This window comes from Mytilus trossulus, chromosome 9, assembly GCF_036588685.1.
Source record: "Mytilus trossulus isolate FHL-02 chromosome 9, PNRI_Mtr1.1.1.hap1, whole genome shotgun sequence".
NCBI lineage: Eukaryota > Metazoa > Mollusca > Bivalvia > Mytilida > Mytilidae > Mytilus > Mytilus trossulus.
Window position 1 is genome coordinate 9,016,396 of NC_086381.1, and position 17,589 is coordinate 9,033,984.

At 32.6% G+C, this 17,589-nt stretch overlaps 1 long non-coding RNA gene across 1 annotated transcript; it reads right to left on the reverse strand.

The window, feature by feature from the left end:
• Nucleotides 1-2,232: 2,232 nt before the first annotated feature.
• LOC134683555 (uncharacterized) lies at nucleotides 2,233-3,666 on the reverse strand. Its single transcript, XR_010101052.1, has 2 exons — nucleotides 3,531-3,666; nucleotides 2,233-2,568 (listed from the first exon to the last, which is right to left on the reverse strand). It is a non-coding gene; the product is annotated as an uncharacterized LOC134683555 (long non-coding RNA).
• Nucleotides 3,667-17,589: the final 13,923 nt, after the last annotated feature.

A 17,589-nucleotide genomic window follows, 5' to 3' on the forward strand; every position in this document is an offset into this window, starting at 1 on the left:
TCATATAGTGTGATAACTGTTCCCCCTTTTTCCTATGAAAATGTCTTTCTTATTGTATCTTTATTATATGATTCGCTGCTTTTTCTTTGAAATGAAAAACAATATATTTATTGATACGTTATTTATTCAATAGTGAAAATTCCCCTACATATTAAATGTTATTAAATCCGTTTAGAGTTGAAATAGTATACCCTGTACAATGCTGCTACTTAGTGTCAAAAGTGAGAACATGGGTCCGTTTTGTAATACTATCCAATCCCTTCAAAGGATTAGTATCATATGTCACGTATTTTTTTGTTTACACTTTTAATTTTACTTCATATTTCTAACCTCTCTGATAATTTCTATGCTGACATCACGGTACCCAAATTGCACCGAGTACGCAAATTGCACCTATTGAACATGAACAGCTGAGAAATTGTTAAAAAGGTTTCTTCGATACTAAACAGTGTGTATTTGGATTATTTGAGATAATACACGTCTTAAAAAATAGGTGAAAAAAATTAAAGTATACACTAAACGTTCACAATTATATACACAGATGAAGCTTTTGAAAATGAGAAAAAAAGGATATGTTACAAAAAAAGGAAGAGTGAGCCAGTACTAATGTCAAATTGTTCTACATATTTGAAAACATAAAACAAACATCTGTCATTCGCTTTTTAATTATGTGAATTTAAGCAAGGATACAATTTGGGTACTCCTCATTACGGAATCATGGATAGTTTGGAGGTCGATTCAAATCAAACTGTCATGTTCTCTGTCACTCAATATGAATTAAAAATCAAATTGTATATATACATGTAAAATAAAGACATATACGGCTACAACATAAACACAGAATGGAAGATTTGTCTTGATCATAAAAAACGTAGGTGAAAAAACTGTCAAAATATGTGCAATTGCGGTACCGCTACGGATATAGACTACGTAGTTACAAAATTGTGTAGCACCCTCTGTATTTTCAATTATAAATAAATGTTTTGATATTCTTTTAAAACATAATTCATTTCTCGAAATTGTCTATACATATTGATTGGTAATTATTTCAAATTGAATTATACAAAAGGTGGGGGGAAAGGATATCAAATTCAGTACAGTTTACCAGTAAAAATGGGAATAAAAACAGAATCAACGACGAGGTATTTCTAATCAAAGCGCAGTTTGATTCTTTGGGAAGATGTTTTGAGTGAATTGGCAGAGTTCACAATAACAGCCTCTAAAAAACTGTAAAATACTTATCTGAGGTCTCCAGGTACCTGCATGATTAAGCTTATTATATTTTTTTTTTCGAATTCATACACTTTATGAATAAATATAATTTTAAAAAGAATGACTATAAAAATAAACATGATACGGTATCAAGACTACAGTAATAAAATGTGTAAATGTGTAAATGTTTCAATATTTGAGTTGAAATAACGACCGAAATCCAAATGTTAAGGAATTGTGTTCGTTGTAGAAATTACTTGAATTAAATGCTAATGCAATTATTGTGTATCAATGGTTCTGACTGGATGACAGTTAGCGTAAAATTCTCTATCTCCTTGTCTGTAACTTAGGGAGCCGACATTTTTGCGGACGTCCATCGGTAGTTTTACTGTCGCAAATACCCGTTTACCTGTCTCCGGTACGCGTCGCCAGGTAAATTAAATTTGCGACAGTAAAACTACCGATAAAGCTTTAAATACATTACAGTTATCTCTTAATTTCAATATAAAGTTCAAAGCAAAAACGAACATTCCGTCATTAATATGATTATCAGACTTCGGTTATATTGCTTGCTTAATGTGCAGTATCTATATGAAAAATAGATCAATCAGTACTTCAAATTATTGAAATTATTTCCTTGAATATGCACATGAACAAAGCCAGCATACTTAAAAGATCCACGATATATATCCTGATGAGTTTCTGTTCAATCAAAATACATCAACATAAAGTCGACTTATTTAGGTACTGTCAGGATTGATAATTGAAAATAATACAAGGAGAATAAAACTGACTTAAAAGATCGAACAATGGACACGTGGAAATAGACAACAATACTGTAACATATTTGTAGTAATAGGGTTATCGCCCTTGACTAAAAATCCTCCTCCAAGAAAAAAAGCGATCACAGAAAAAAAAAAGCAGAAAAAAAAACGAGGAATGTAAATCCGTTCCTCTTGAATAAATGGCTTATTTATCTTGCTCAGCTTCTGGATTTTTACAGTAAATAAAGCAGTCGAATTCTATGCCGATAACTTTTCAGTTTAATGGAATAAATGAAGTATCTTTGTCTTAAAACTGTACTTTTTTTTATTTACGTGGCATAAAACAAATTAAAAGACATTTGACTGTCATCCATTTTTTTAAATTGTAATGTAATATGAATAGTTTAAATGTGAATGTTCTTTGTGATTTCTCTTCCAAAATTGATTATCCTCGGTTGGCTATATTCCGCTGATTTCCGAAGAAAGGTTCTAACCCATAGCCGTATTTTCTTTAAGCAGTCTCTAGTTGTCACGTCTGCAGAACAGATTGGTGGAGATGACCGTTTCGTGTCTACAGTATTGACAAAGGTTTCTGCAAAAGAAAAGTATTTCTTTTAGATAAAAAATGACAAACGAAACCAGAAGTTTACTGATTACACCTCTAGATATAGTTAAAGTCATATGAATCCTCAAATTAAAAAAAAAAATAATGCATATGTGTTTTTCACAAAATGGATAGTTTTCATTATTCAACTCATTTACACGTACTTTTTTTCTAAAGAAAATTCTTTAATTTGTCCACATTTAGAAGTTCACTTATTTTCAATTGCTTGCTTCCTAGAAACAATCCGCCGACATATTTTCCGTATGCAAAGTGACCTTAGCGTGCTCGTAAAAATCCGGTGATTGCAATACGCATGGATCTGTCACTGAAATAAACTATTATTTGATTGTACATGTTATACATGTGCTGAATATCCGTGCTTCATTGTTTATTGTAAACTATCGCGTGACAATCGGTAAACTATGGCTTCAAAACACGATAATTACTGAGCTACCATATTTTCAATTCATATTATCACTGTTGGTGATATATTTGATCAGCAGATAACCTGTATATTTGTATAAATAAGTATAATATCAAGAACCCTTTGATCATTTTTCTTTATCTAATTTATCCAGTGTTTTGTTAATTGGATTTGAGTATGCAAAATATCAAACAAAAACAACATGTTATTAAGAGTTTCAAATAAAAACTGGTAAATAATAGCCTTTGAAAGCTGAAAGATTAAAAACAGTGTTTTTTCTTAATATCTTAAGAGGTCAAAAAGTGACCCATTGATACCTTTTCCTTAACTCATATCGCAAAAAACAAAGCTTCACTAAGAACAATAAAAATCTCCAAAATACTGAATTCCGAGGAAAATTCAAAACGGAAAGTCCCTAATCAAATGTCAAAATCAAAAGCTTGAATACATCAAATGAATAGAAAACAAATGTCTTAGTCCTGAATTATTTAAACAACGTTACGAGGTAAAAATAATGCCTACGTACCCTGATCATGAGTTTGTTGGTACCCTGTTGAAACATGCTCTTTTGACCAGACTTGTTGACAGTATAAGATAGCGAGGGACACACTAACTACAATAACAGTTTTCATTTCGTGCTCCAGGCAAAATTCATCTCATCAAATATTTTGTTTTATATATAGTATATTTATGAGTAATTTGATATCATTAATTAATCTATATTAGACGATAAGCTGTGTAAGTTGAACATTCTTATATCTGATCTTTAGGGAGTACCAGTAACGATCAATTTCATTCACATGTAGAATTATCAATATGAATATCATTTTCCCATTTCTCCAATGTCACTTAACTGTTTGAAGGAACACTGTTCTGTTTCACGTCAGATGCTTTTGTACTAGTGTTTAATTATGTATTAAAACATAAACATGCAAATTTGAAAACTGGCACATAAAAAAAAACATACACACACTTGTATTTGTAGATGTTGTATATGCTTTTTTTGTGTCCAAAAAAAACCCACAAAAAAAGCATTGAATATAGAATCGAAAAGATAAAGCATATGGAAAAGCCGTTTTAACAACAGGGTACATTCCATCCCAAAAAAAGAGTTAAAAAAACAAAAAATACTGAACTTTTCTTTCAAGTCCCTAATCACATGTCAAAATCAAAAGCTGACACACATTAAACGAATAAAAAATGAGACAAAAAAAAAGAAATGCTAAAAAATGAAATAAGGCTGAAATATCTGCAGATACATTAGTGCATGGTGTTCACTGTCAAATATTTCTTTCATATTCAATACGAAAATGAAATTATAATACATTTGTATAGATTGAACGACAAGATTTGAACGAACTTGGTGGAACGGCAAATGTTAATATATTTTTACTTACAACAATCTATCTTAAAAGAAACTACTAAGATGTGCACTCAAAGAGCAAACTTCTGACATATTTCTTGATATAACATTCACAAACATCAGACTAGACATAATATATAGATGTAAATATACTTCCCGCACTGCATCACTCCACCAACAATAGTCTTATTGTCTGACGTAAGAAGAAGTTAAAGTATGCATATGCCACCTTTAGGCTTATCTTGAGGAATACGTTTATAAGAAAACTCATCACAGAAACTTGATTTCAAATGTATACGCTAGACGCGTTTTCGACCGCATATGACTGATGATGGACACTCCACTTAAAAAAGTAAAAAGGCTAAATAAAATACAAAGTAGGGAGCATTAAGGAAATAAGGGTCCGAAAGGTTCTGCCAAGATATTTTTTTGATATAGACCTTGATGCACAAAGAGGAGTTGCATATATTCACGATGGGACTAAATCAAATAGCAGCCATGATCTTGGAGTTTTTTGTTTACAAGTAGTCAGTATTGGAAGTAGAGGTTATAATTCTTTTATCTCAATTTTAATATTTTTGACAGAATATCAAGATTGTGTATCAAGTATTTGACAGTCTAGATTTGTTAAACCCTCTTTAATCGGTCATGATATACTATCTGTCTGACGGATAACAAAAGTAGGATGAAAGTAGTAAACTATACAGCTAGTAAACTAAATCTTTTAACCTGAGAATGTACTTTTGATGAGTATAGAACTTCGTCATTGATAAGTCTTAAGCAAATGAAACCTGTTTCACAACCACAGTGTCGATACCACTGCTGGTAGACATTTTTGCATAAATGTTTGAACACATTTATTTAGTTTCAATTTTGTTACGAATTAAACTCTATTAGATCAAATTCTTAAATCAGACCAAAATGTAGCATGATGCAGAACGGACTGGACAGACTGACAGAATGAAGACATAACCGCATAACCCTTATATAATCCCGAAAATTAGTTTCTAAACCTGTAGATGCATAACAAAATCTAGTATTATCCTCCCATTTTAAAACTACGTCTTTCATGCATAACCCACAGAGAAAAAAATCAAACCGAAAAGTCCCTTGACAAATGGCAAAATCGAAATCTGAAACACATCAAACGAATTGTCATATTCCTGACTTGGTAAAGGGATTTCCATATCTGTAGACAATGGTTACTTTAGGTAGCACAATACAAAGATTTCATAACTCCAATTCCCAAGTTTAAAAATGCTGTAACTTTCTTAATAATGCTTGAAAATTGACAAAAGTGGAAGTTTTAGATAGCTAACAGATTACTCTTTCAAATTAATGTAATGTTAGTATTATGCAACAATAATGTAACCAATTATAATGTTAACTGTGTCTAAAATATTTTTCACCAAATTTCCACTTTCAAATGAAATTAGCTTATCCCTAGAGGGCTGATTTTATTACATGCTGTTCCTATGACTATTATCAACAAAAGGGTGTCTAAGATTTCAGATAGAATGTATAGAACAAATTTTACACCTAATTAAACATTATCTTCTTTTATGTGGTTCGGATGTTTACACTAATTAGAGATTGATGAGAGAGTGGAATCCTGTAGAGACAATCTGAGACACTCTTTTGAAGCCCATGATGTGTTGATTAAGATTTCGTTAAATATTTCTGTATAGTTAAAGAGATGGTAGAGCTAAATTCATTCAAGTGAACTTACCCAGATTTTGCCACTTATTACATAATAATTGATTACATAATGATTGCATCATAAAAATATTGCATCCATTAAAAAGGGTAATCTTTTATCTATCTATATATACCTCTTTTATTATTTTCTATGCATTCATAAGAAAGTTACAGCATTTCAAAGGTGAGTGATTGGAAGTAAAAAAATCTTTGTATTGTGCTACCTTAAACCAGATTTTAAAGCTAGCTAAACATGCGTTTATACACTCACTTATATGATAGTCGCATGAAATTCGGTAATATTGACAACATTGTGTAGACAAAACAAACATAAATAATAGGTAGAAATGTAAATAATTGGAGTAATGCAGTCAACATTGTTAGATATTCTTTATCAGTATAAAACAAACAACTGTGTGAACAAAGGAAATTAAAATCGCATGTAGACAAAACACGTTAAAATGATAAAACAAGAATACAAAAAAAGACCATAACACAATGGACTTGTTTTGTTTTTTATGCGTAATATAGGTTATGCAAAAATATTAACTTCATCATAACTTCATAAACTTTGCAATGTTATTTACTTATTTGTTTTTCGAATAGTTTCATTTATCTTCTTCTCTTGTGCACTAACCAATTTATTATATTATATATAAAGACTTAAGCATATCATTGATCATATTTTTAATTGTAAACAAACATTTACTGCATACTAGTATACCATTTTAAAACAAATTACTTAGTTTGTATTTTTGCAAAATATTTGTAGGACAAATTTCCCCTGAATTCATTCACACCAGAAACAATTCTAAAATGTATTTTATCTTTTTCTTGAACTCAAAGTATCAATTTTCAATGTGTATACTTTAAAGTTCTAAAAATGTTTGGCTAATTTCTGAACAAATATAAACACCCGAAGAAAAATCATAACCTCAGTTATGAGCGATTTATGCAATGTTTTGTAGCGTGTTAAAAAAAATCAAAATCATGTTGGAATAAAATTGAGAATGGAAATGGGGAATGTGTCAAAGAGAAAACAACCCAACCAAAATAAAAAAACACAGCAGCAGAAGGTCACCAACAGGTCTTCAATGTAGCGAGAAATTCCCGCACCCGGAGGCGTCCTTCAGCTGGCCCCTAAACAAATATATACTAGTTCAGTGATGATGAACGCCATACCAATTTCCAAATTGTACACAAGAAACTAAAATTTAAATAATACAAGACTAACAAAGGCCAGAGGCTCCTGACTTGGGACAGGCGCAAATATGCGGCGGGGTTAAACATGTTTGTGAGATCTCAACCCTCCCCCTATACCTCTAACCAGTGTAGAAAAGTAAAAGTATAACAATACGCACATTAAAATTCAGCTCAAGAGAAGTCCGAGTCTGAAGTACAGCTTTTGTTCTTTTAAGGTGGTACCCAACACCTTAACTAAAATTAATTTGGCTCGTTTAAATTTCATAAAATTTTGACAAAGTATTTACTTTGACCCTTTGACAAAAATATAAAAATTTCTAAATATTTAAACCAACCGTCGTATCAGGAAAATTACACTGGTTATATAGCAGTTTGACAAGCACTTATTTTGATCATCGAGAAGTTTAATATTCCCTAAACAACACAACGGAATTAAAACTTTTAGCTGATTTTCAAGAGTTATCTCCCTGTAGTGTTAGATACCACCTTAATAAACATTATTTATTTTAGTTAGCGATGTCCCTTGCTGAGATGTTCCACAATTCAGTGAAAAACTGCTTGATTTTTTAATTGACAACATATTTGTTTCATTCGGAGAACGTGTTTTTTCAATAGACTGTCGGCATTCCCATGGGAACCAATTATGCCATTCTTCTTGCCGACTTGTTTCCTTCTTGCTATGAGGCTGACTTCATACAGGAACGTCTTAGGAAGAAAGATAAGAAGTTAGCAATATCCTTTAACTCTACTTTCCGCTATATAGATGATGTTCTTTCACTGAATAATTCAAAATGTGTTGACTATTTTGGACGCATCTATCCCATCGAAATATAGATAAAGGATACAACAGATACAGTTTAGTCGGTCTCATATCTTGACTTACATCTAGCAATAGACAATGAGGTCGGTTGAAAACAACACTTTACGACAAAAGAGATGATATGATTTTAGTTTTCTTATTGTGAACTTTCCATTTCTAAGTAGCAACATTTCAGCAGCACTTGCACATGGGGTATATATCTCCCAATTGAAACTATATTACCGTGCTTGCATTTCCTATCATGATTGTCTTGATAGATGGTTGCTACTCACAAGGAAGCTATTAAACAACGAGTTCTAACTGGTGACGTTGAATTCATCCCTTCGTAAATTTTACGGACGCCATCACGAGTTGGTTCACCGTTATGGAATCACCGTTTCACAAATGATATCGGATATGTTCTTTATGTCGTAGCGATAATCCCCTTCCCTTTTATGAATGTGACCTACCAAATTAGACTATTTACCTAATTTGTTATAACATAAGCAACACGACGGGTGTCACTTGTGGTTCAGGATCTGCTTACCCTTCCGGAGCATTTGAGATAACCCCTAGATTTTGGTGGGGTTCGTGTTGCTTATTCTTTAGTTTTCTATGTTGAGTCATGTGTTCTATTGTTTGTCTGTTTGTCTTTTCATTTTCAGACAGGCGTTGTCAGTTTATTTTCGATTTATGAGTCTGACTGTCCCTCTGGTATCTTTCGTCCCTCTTTTATGACAGATACTATTACATGTAATCTGTCGTAAAATGAAGAGATAATATCAATTAAAGGAGGCAGGACATATTTCGCAAAGGTCTTGAAATCATCTCAATACTTAAAAATATGTTAAAAGACTTGTTTGGTATGGCGTCTAAATAAGATGCTCGAATAGGGTCTTCCATCGAACTTATACAGAAGCACGTTAAAATCCGGTCTGTCTAATACCAGGATCAATAGTCAAATCACTACAACATTTATCACCTTGGCATACATCTAGTATTCATTTTCCCATGTACTGAATATTTCACACCAATCCATCCTTCCGAATTAAAACCTTGTTGATATTTAATCTGAAATTAGGACAAAGAAATGTCCTCCAGGTAAGCTAACAGTAAAGTTTCTTTGTGTGATGGAGACGGTTTCATCATCTTTGCTTATCAAGTGCTATATTTATTTGTGACCATTTGAAAGGCCTTTTTGATGCAGCTAGTTAAAAACTCTGACTTAATATGCCAAGAATGTAAGGATGGTTAGAATTGTAACAATCGATTAGCAAAGATGAGGTTTCACCAAATGTGATTACAGTGGTAAGACCTGATGCTAAACCAAATATAGTACTAACAACATTAATGTGTAACAATTGTTGCAATCCAAACCTAAATAACAAAAGAATAACATTTCAACAAAAAACAAACCATAAGTGGATCCTTTTAAACAAAGCAGTTTAATCTATGCTATTAATTTAATATTAACAGTGTCTAATTTAAGAAAATGAGCAACTATTAAAATCAAGTTCTTTATTCTAAACATTTCATCAAAATAGTGAAAATAACAAATTATTTGTAATTGCGTGCAATGTATGCAGTTGTATTAAACATTTTCATAGAAATGATTTTAATGTCCTCTCAGTCTTAAAGAATTTATTGACATTGAAACTTTTGAAATGACAATTGATTTTATCGATGTTAAAGTTTGTGAGTATGTTAGCACAATAGTATTTGGTAAACGTAAACTCATCGTAGATACCAGGATTAAATTTTGCATTTGAGCCAGACGCGCGTTTCGTCTACAAAAGACTCATCGGTGACGCTCGAATCCAAAAAAGTTAAAAAGGTCAAATAAAGTACATAGTTGAAGAGCATTGAAGACCACAATTCCTAAAAGTTTTGCCAAATACAGCTATTAGGGTTATCTATTACTGTCGAAGACCAGCCTTATTATTTGAAAATTTCAAAACGTTTTGTAAACAGTTAATTAAAAAATATGACAATATCAATGATAATTCAGAAGTGCTGACTGCTGGGCTGGTGTTACTATCGGGGAATTAAAACTCCACCAGCAGTGGCATCAACCCAGTTGTTGTAAATAAACTCATCATAGATACCAAGCTTAAATGTTGTATTTACGCCAGTCGCGTTCCGTCTACAAAAGACTTACCAGTGACACTCAAATCCAACAAAGGTTAAAAAAAGTAAGGCAGAATAAAGAACCAATTTGAAGATCATTGAGGACCAAAATTCCTAATGGTTTTGCCAAATACAGCCAAGGTTCTCCATTACTGAAGTAGCAAAGCCTACGTTTTTCAAAAATTCATCAGTTTTGTAACCAGTTAATTTAAAGATATGACCATATCAATGATAGTTTATATCAGCACAGAAGTGCGGACTACTGGGCTGGTGATACCCTTGGGGAATAAAAACTCTACCAGCATTGGCATCGACCAAGTGTTTGTAAATAAACTTATCATAGATACTAGGATGAAATACTGTATAAGAATTGAATTCTATCATTTCCAAAAAGATTGAATTGACATGCACATTCATAAAAATGTTTTAAAAAGCATTTTAGTTTAATTTCTAGTATTGTATTTACTTAGAGGCGAGACATATCCCTGTGATCGTAGTCTATTCTCTGACGCATCGACTCTCGAAGATATAAGAAGATGTGGTATGAGTGTCAATGAGACAACTCTCAATCCAAGTCATGATTTGTAAATAAGGGGCGAAAGTTACAAAAGGAACAGACAAACTCATAAAACAGGCAAATCATAGTACACAAGAAAACTAACTAAGAAAAAACTAAGCAACACGAAGCCCACCTAAAACTGGGGTGATCTCAGGTGCTCCGGAAAGGTAAGTAGATCCTTTCCACATGTTGGACTTGTCGTGTTGCTCAGGTTTTCATAATCCCGGTAAATGGGTATGTCACATTCATAAAAAGGTAAGGGGATTGTAGTTGCGACGTAAGAAACATATCCGATATCATCTGTGAAGCGGTTATGTAAAAGTAAACTATTGATTTAGAGGTCAAAGTACGGTCGTCAACTTGGAGCTTTGGCTTACACCGAATAGCAAGCCTTAAAGGGCCTTAACATGATTATATTGTAAACCTATTCAAACTGGAAACCAACGGTCTACTTTATGTAAAAACGAGAAACGAGACACACTTATGAACCACACCAACAAGCAAAAGCATTGTACATCAGGTTCCTGACTTAAAATAGGTGAGAACATAAAGCGGATTTGAACTTTTTGATAGATACCAACCTCTCATACTTATCGATATTGTTACACGGGCCATTGTTTGAACAACTCATATTTTTTGTAATTTTTTTTTTGTAACCCAGGATTTCATTCAGGTTGGTAAATAAATAATTACTATAAAAGTATCCATCTAAGCAATGAAACTTAAGCTGGCGATTTTAAAATTAAATTATTGTTTTTACATGTTACATTAAAACATAAGAATTATAATACTTTTTTTAAACAGATACTAACATTAAATATGTATATAATGTAATTTTATATATAATGTCTAAAAATATAACAATTAGTGTGTTTTAGTTATATTCTTAGACATTTATGTAATTTTATATATATATATATATATATGCATTAATAGAATGATGTGGGTGAATCCTAACGAGACAGTAATCAAATGACAGAACAATAAACCGGTGTCTATCATTGTCTATACGATAGTAATTTCAAGATATCAATCGCTCCCTAGTCTTAAAAAAGAAATTGCGAATTGATTAAACTGTAGCAATCAAATATCTGCCAGAAATTCGAATTTCTTGGTAAAACTTTCGACCACAATCGTGGCGGTTCCAATACTTGCGACAGACAAGAAAAAACATCTGGGAAAACATGATTTATATATCAGTTGCACCAAATTAGTCTTATACAAGCTTTTAGTGAATACTCTTAGAGAACTTTTTTTGTCTTGTCTTATCTGAGTTTTTTTGTGTGTAACTGGTTTTATATGTCTCGTTGAAAAGTTTCATGTCCAATACATTATTATAAAAATTAGACCGTTGGTTTCCGCCGTTTGATTGGTTCTTCAATAGTCATTTTCAGGGCCCTTTTTAGCTTGTTATTCGATGTGAGCCAATGCACTATGTGGATGACCTTACTGTCACCTAAAACGGTTTACTTTTACAATTGGGTGTGTCTCATTGGCACTTATACCACATTTTCATACTTCTATTAATACACGGCAATATTTCTATCAGGTTTGTGATATCACGAAAAAGTTGTGTAATTTGCAAATTTTTATAGGAAGATGTGGTATGAGTGCCAATGTGACAACTCTCCATCCAAATAACAATTGACAAAAGTAAACCATTATAGGTCAAGGTACGGCCTTTAACACGGAGCCTTGGCTCATACATCAAGCTATAAGGCTTAATTTGGATTGTAATTGATTATGGTAATGTATTTCAAGGTTACAACATATTCATGCAAAGTTGTGTTTCTTTGTTACATATGATGTGACTCTGTACTCTATACATCCTGTCAATGTGTTATTGTGCTATGGTAGATTTTAATTCTGGTTTTTCATTTTTGCTATTGTGCTTTGTTTGTATGGCTTTTTTGTGTTTCTTTGTTACATATGAAATGGCTCTGTACTTATACATACTGTCAATGAGTTGTTGTGCTATGATTATTTCTATTTTTGTCTTTCAATTTTGCTTTAAGTACTTTGTTAATATGCATGTTTGTGCTTCTTTGTTACATATTTGGTTGTTTACAAATAGTGATAAGATCAAAACACAATGTTGACTGCTGTACGCGTATTTTTGACATGTTTACCTTTTATGTCTGTTTGTTCACACACTATAATGGATATGTTTGCAACTGTCCTACAAGTGAGAGGTTAAGCTAGCTATAAAACCAGGTTTAATCCATCATTTTTTACATAAGAAAATCTTGCACCCAGTCAGGAATATAATACTTGTTATCCATTCGTTTGGTGTGTTTGAGCTTTTGATTTTTATTTATGATTAGTGACTTTTCGATTAGAATTATCCTTGGAGTTTTGTATTTTTGTGATTTTAATTTTGACCAACACGGTTCTGGCTTTTCTATTCAGCCCTTCAAGGCTTGTGGAGTTTGGCTCTATGTTTCGTCCATGCGATTTTATACATTTAAACCTTTGTTTTACATTTACTTTCAAATATGTTGAAAAATTCTTGCGACAATAGTCTACTGATGTTCAAATATCGTTTATCGAGTAAGAAGAGACAACTCTAATGTTACGAACAAAATCTGAAGGAATTGCATTTACTTAAGAGACAGCGAGAGTTTGTGTGTTGTCAGGGTAAGCGTCTCCTGCATACGCCAACAGCCATGCTAATTCATCCTCAGTCACAATGTAATAGGCAATATCGATAAAATTACAGTTCAGACGATTTTGCTCAGTGGCAATTACAGACTTCATACCATAAAGGCATGTTCAGTTGAGACATCGACCAAAATTTATTGTCAACCAGTGGTAACTTAAGTCGCCAGTGAAATGAGACATCGAGACATTGTAATTGTCAACAATTTCGTGATTGTTATCGTTAAACTAATGTGGTATCAATTTCGGTCGTTCGTCTTTATAACTCTGTAGGAGACGTTTTTGTGTTAGGAGCTCACTCTTGTTAATATTAACTAGAAGTGTTATAGATTCTTACAGTCTGGAATGCATGTTTTGTCGTGGATAGCCATCGTTATTGGTGTAAACATTTAAAACCTATATTGCATCTGACACAAAAGTACTAAATAAGGGCAACAGTAGTATACCGGTATTCAAATTTCATAAATCGATAGAGAGAAAACAAATCCGGTTTACAAACTAAAATGAGGGAAACACATGAACTTTAAGAGGGAAACAAAACAACAACAGAAATACTGAAGTGCATCAAAACCAAACGCCAAAATATATAGAAACGAATTATTTGACAGCTGCCATATTCCTGACGCGGTACAGAACATTTTGATAAAAAAAATAAATCGGTGAGTTGATACTGGTTTAATAGTTTAAGACAGTGTTCAAAGGGCGGTAATTCTAACTCATTCCACGATATTAGTTCAGTTATCATCTGATGGGTGAGTGTTTGCTTATGCCTTGAATGTGTCGTTATTACTTTTAGTCGGGAAATCTGTTTGTAAAATTGTTGTTATTGTACAGGAGTCGACTTATTAAGAAGAGATATAGTTACGATACTGTTGTCAGGTCATTATAGATTGCATATTTTGGCTTTACTTTTGATTCACTTATAGGGTCTTTGCCTCGGAACTTAACACATTTATTTAAAAAAAAACAGTTGTTGGCATCGGTGAAAAAACCCAAATAAGGTTATCGCTAAAACAATGCATAACTTAATCAATTTCAATTCTATTTACTTGTCAATATAAGTAGTAATACATATCGATTTGTAAATATAACTCAACATGCAGACTTCTTATACGTTCAGATATTTCACATCCAATCTTTTATGGTTTTATTCTTTACAAAGCACAAAAATGTCAGTATTCACCTCAAATGCTTACAAAACCTTTAAACAGACTTATTAAGAAGAAATATAGTTACGACACTATTGTCATGTCATTAAAGATTGCATATTTTGGCTTTAATATTGATTCACTTATAGGGTCTTTGCGCCGGAGCTAAACACATTTATTTAAAAAAAACAGTTGTTGGCATGACACGCGTTATGTTCTTCTCATATATTTTATGATGGTAGGATATGTTACGGCCAGAAATCGCCTTTAAATTGTAGCCAACAAAAGACACAAATCAATACTAAAATTTAACAATATTTATTATACAAAAGTTTACAAGAAGTATTTTACAAATATAACTGTTAACTTAACTGTCAAAATATGAGTCCACTCTTTTATCTGTATCTGTATCTGTATCTGTATCTGTATCCGGAAATCTTTCGGAATCCAATCTGAATATTATGTTCACTACTAAGATCACAATCCAGTATGATGTTGTTTGTAGAATAAAGTGTCAATCCAAATGCTGTGAATACTAATGTCTATCAATGTCTATGTCCAAGTTTAATTATGAGAGTTTAACTTTAGTGTCTGTATATATAGTGTGGTCATGGAAAATTATAGAACACTCTATAATGGAACATTGTGGAAAATCCTGGAAAGTTACAACGGAAGTTTCTGGAATAACGTAGAAGTTTAAATTACGCATCTTTTATAAGGATCATTCTAGAAAGTTCCAATCATTCTGTGATTGTTCCAGTGATTCCTAAACTGCACAGTTATAAGATTATTTGGTAAACAACTATCAGGCCATACCACACAAATTAGGCCAACATAAATAAACATTATGATTACAATATCATAACAGATACTAAACCCCTAACGGGAGGGATTGTGTCTGATATTCATATGATGAAGACATAATCTTTCAATCAGTTTAATTGAGGTCTGGAGCTGACATGTCAGTTAACTGCTAGTAGTCTGTTGTTATTTATGTATTATTGTCATTTTATTTATTTTCTTTTGTTACATCTTCTGACATCGCACTCGGACTTCTCTTGAACCGAATTTTAATGTTCGTATTGTTATGCGTTTACTTTTCTACAGTGGCTAGAGGTATAGAGGGAGGGTTGAGATCTCATAAACATATTTAACCCCGCCGCAATTTTGCGCCTGTACCAAGTCAGAAGCCTCTGGTCTTTGTTAGTCTTGTATGATTTTTAATTTTAGTTTCTTGTGTATAATTCGAAGTTTAGTATGACGTCCATTATCAATGTACTAGTATGCATATGTTAAAGGGGCCAGCTGAAGGACGCCTACGGGTGTGGGAGTTTCTCGCTACATTGAAGACCCATTGGTGGCCTTCGGCTGTTGTCTGCTCTATGGTCGGATTGTTGTCGCTTTGACACAATCCCCATTTCCTTTCTCAACTTTATATGATACTATACGACCTATACGTTGGTAGAAACCAAACAAATAATCAATCTATATGATACAGGTTTGTTTAAGTTATTTAACCATGTAAATAAGGGGAGCTATAAATTTAAGCATAATTCAATACACTCATCATAATAACCAGCCTTTAAAAAATTTACACCGGACGCGCATTTCGTTAGATACAAAAGATTCATCAATGAAGTTCGAATAAAAACAAGGTGAAAAAGGCCAAAGAAAGTTTGAAGTGGGGAAGCATTGAGGAATCCAAATTCGAAAGGTATTGCAAAATTCATCTAATAACATAGAAAGTCAAATAACATAAATACCGATCTTCGAGAAAAATTCAAAACGAAAAAAAACCTGAACAAATGGCAAAAATAGCTCAAACACATTAAACTATGATATTCTTGACTTGGTCTATGGATTTTCTTTTGCAGAAAATGGTGCATTAAATCTGGTTTTATAACTAGCTTAATCTCTCACTTGTATGACAGTTGCATAAAATTACATTATATTGACAACGATGTGTGGGAAAAACAGATATACTTTTACAGATTTTGACGTGTATGGAGAATTGTCTGACTGGGGACCACTGGCACTCATAGCACATCTTCTTATATCTATACTGACTGACTGAAAACGCAACACTCATTTTGTAGATTTTTTTTTACCAAATCATTTTTGATCCTCATACAAGTACTATTCATGCTTATCATACTTCTTTCTTTCTTCGAAAAAATCAAAATTTGACTTACCTATGGTTATCAAACCTACCGAATTATTGAGATCGCACGAATTTCAAAAATCAAAATTTCGAGCCAATACAGATTTTTTTCATTTGTTTTTCTATGTGAAACAGTTCTTTTAATCCTTGACCACACTTAAATCAGTTTTAAAATGTTGCATTTCCATATTGCCAAGACTGAGGAATAAAAAACTGAACCAAACGATTAAAATACTGTAAACAGGAAAACGTGAACATGCTGCAACCAGACAATTTACGTCAGAAACTCGTCTTACTGTCTTTTCGACAATGATACAGGCAGGAAGGATTTGTTGCTGGCCACCAATGACCAGATCAAAATGTAAATAGAATTTGATTACGCAACGTCATTTGCGAGACAGACCTACGGCCACAGTGTCAACTTCTAATCAAATTACTGAATGCCATTTTGAACAGATTTATGCCATAAATGTTTCCCAATAACAGAACTGCCAGATAATCGACTGAAGAAAAACATTTAACGCCTTAAAGTTTCAACCGCATAATTGCCAAAACCCATTGTAATGAGTGGAACAACGGTAACATCAGAAGGTGAAAAACAGACCCAAAACGTGCCAAACAGAATTGGTTAATCTTTCTGATAATCATTTTGGCGTTTGTTACTTTTGACGGTTACACGTTCAATGGTAAGGGGGAAACCAGGGTTTCAGTGTATACCACAATGTTTGAACGTTGAACATGACATAATCAGTTCAACCTTTGACTTGACATTTTCTTTCAAACACTAAAGTAATGAAAGAACTTTATGTTCATACGTTTGTTTTCAAAAAATGGAATATTTGAAAATGGGAATTACAAAAAATAAACTA